Raw genomic sequence first — 2,776 nt, forward strand, 5'->3', positions numbered from 1 at the left:
GCAAGCATCCGATTTTACATCCGCGATCACTTGCGAAAGCAATCGATCTAGCGTAGCTAGCTAGCTTCTTTACCGTAATCGCTTCTGAACTAATTTTGAAAGTGGATGAATACAACGTTCGTTAGATTATAGACATTGAATGTATACGAGAATATTGTAGGTGGGTGAAATTAGCTTTTGGCCTTAAGGGATGAGACCTTGCAGGTTACCATGCGCCTGACGAAGAGTTCAAATTGGAACATGCTCACCCAGAAAGGCTTCACTGCTGTGTCCCCCTCCTTCTCGATATGATCAGCGACGGCTCATCTCGCGCCTCCCGCAGCCTTCTTCTGTCTGGCACTGCCGCCTTGTGCGGCGCGCTGATGACCTCGAGCCCCATTAAGTCCCCTCATCTCTGCAGCCTGGCTGCGGCCCGCCATAATCTTGTCCGGAGGCGAAATCGATCGATATCAGACTGGGGACATGCCGATCTGTTCGACTAATTGTTTTCCTGAGCCCAACGGCTTCGGGCTGGTCGCTGTCTGTCTTCTTGGCACGTTCGTGTTCTTATCATGCGCAGCTTCATCCCGCTTGCACAGGGGTCAAGCTTAGGGAGGAATTAACCGTTTGTTGATTGGGCCACGCAATGAGAGCTGACAGGAGGGAAAAAACACGATGTATAACTGAAGGCACGAACCCTAGATATATTAGCTAAGTCTCGATAAAACAAAGACCGAAGAGCCAGGAGCTTTTTGCAAAGCTCAGGGCAGCAGTACAGCCATGGCTTAATAAAAGGACGGTCAACCGTTTTTCACGGACCTCATATTTTGTAACCCAATAGAAAGCATACCATTTGAGGATTCTAGATGTTACAATGATTTCTTTGGAATGCGAGTAATCAATTTTCAAAACAGAATTTATTGGTCTGCGTAGTCTCTCTTCTTAAAAGTGTCTACGGATGCCCTCAACAATGATTATTGGACGCGACGAGAACGGCATGTCATTGAAAGTGAGAAACTGGAAGTGCAAAGGATTTCCGCAGGAATGACTGCGCCATTCCGCAGGAATGGCACAATCATTCAAGTACAAAGTCACGCGCTGGCTTAACGAAGTTAAGCCAGCGCGTGACTGTGTACAGAGGACTAGCAAGGAGATAACGATTGTCACGGCACGCGCGAGGTGCGCCGGTGAGACATGGGTAGAGAGAGAGAGAGATAGAGAGAGAGGAATATAGGAAAGCAGGGATATTAGCCAGTCAAGAGTCCGGTTGGCTACCCTACGCTGGGGCAAGGGAGAAGGAAAAAAGAGATAAGGGAGGGAGAAGGTGTAGATACGTGTACGGGCAGAGACATGGGTAGACACTAAAAAAAAGAAAAAAAAAGATGGATCTACTTTTTTTTAGGCATGGGTAGAAACTAAATAAAGTAGATCCATCTTATAAGTTGGTGCAAGCACAGAGCTTCCAACAAAATTAATTGAGGGTACTCTGGCGCTGCGATCGATCAGCCACCATGGGAAGGATGGGTAGCACATGGGTTTGTCTCATCTTCGTGCGTGTGGCTTCAGACGTTCTTGTGGCTTCGTGTATTGATCGACATTCATTGGCCTAACATTCAAAGCAAACTACACTTCGTTTTACAGCGAAGCTGTATATGGGCTACGTTCTGGAAAAAAAATTGCGTACGTCTATGGAACCCCATACGTGGGCCGATACCGAAGATAGTACAATACCGGTCCGATCCGCGGCGGAGTCAAGGTAGCCTTTAGGCACTCCGCCAACTTGCAAAATTAAGTTTAATATCTTAGATCCAAATACAATGCGTATCAGATATTAAGCTGATAAGAGGAGATACTACTAGACTTTAACCTGCGTCGGCCACGTCTACGTTTGCATCGCCCTCTCTTTGTCGGCGTTCCAAGCGCTTGCGTATCTCCTTTCCTTTCCTTCCGCTCCCCGGAGTGGCGGTCCTGTAAGCGTGCTGCCCGCCGGGACCGCGTGGCGGAAAGAAATGCGAACCGCCCATTCGGCCGCAATCCCGCAAATTTCGAACGTTTCTTTTGGGGAAAGACCGTTTATTAAATGTCGATAGGTTCTAGCAACATTTGTCTAAAGACGGTTTTTTTCAATATTACTAGAAAATTTTGTAAGGGCAATAGACAGTTCGCCATTAAGGGGCCCACACGCACAGCTTCGCTGGTCATGTACCTTCACAGAGTGTACTGCCACTGATGTTTTTTAATGCGGAGGGCAATAAAACTCGGGAAACACGCATAATCGCTGCTAATTGCAGTTGTTCCGATTGCCCATGCATCCGTAGCACAGAAACCGTATCGGGCTTCTGTGCTAGAGGTCCTGTGTTCGAATCTTTCTATGAGGTAATTTTAATCATGTTTACTTAATCATTTATAACGCATTACTTTCTCGAAAACGACCAATTTGCGAAGTCAGGACGCTGTTTTAAGCGACAAGGAAGAAGTTTAGGCACATCCATGCACGAACCGTCGTCTCACGCTGACTATACCGCCCTGCTTGCAGCTCCCGTAGACCCTAGCGCCACAATTCCCTCTAATAATTGTTTGAAACTCCGTGTATAAAAGACTGAAGAACAGCCTTCGCTTCATATGTCCCGGCGCAGCATCCGAGTGGCTATGTCGTTGCGCCACTGAGCTCGATGTCGCGGGTTCTATCCTGGCCGCCATGCCAGTTTAAAAATCGACATCTCGTTGCCGCCATGCCGTCATCGCGATACTGTTTTGTCCATATCACATTCCTTCTTCGTCATTCCATCGTCAATGT

General features: G+C 47.5%; 1 non-coding gene across 1 annotated transcript; it reads right to left on the minus strand.

Moving 5' to 3' along the window:
- Window positions 1–1,676: 1,676 nt before the first annotated feature.
- Window positions 1,677–1,863, minus strand: LOC142589182 (U2 spliceosomal RNA). The gene has a single exon (XR_012829853.1). It is a non-coding gene; the product is annotated as a U2 spliceosomal RNA (small nuclear RNA).
- Window positions 1,864–2,776: the final 913 nt, after the last annotated feature.

The sequence above is a fragment of the Dermacentor variabilis genome, chromosome 7 (genome assembly GCF_050947875.1).
Source record: "Dermacentor variabilis isolate Ectoservices chromosome 7, ASM5094787v1, whole genome shotgun sequence".
Taxonomy (NCBI): Eukaryota; Metazoa; Arthropoda; class Arachnida; order Ixodida; family Ixodidae; genus Dermacentor; species Dermacentor variabilis.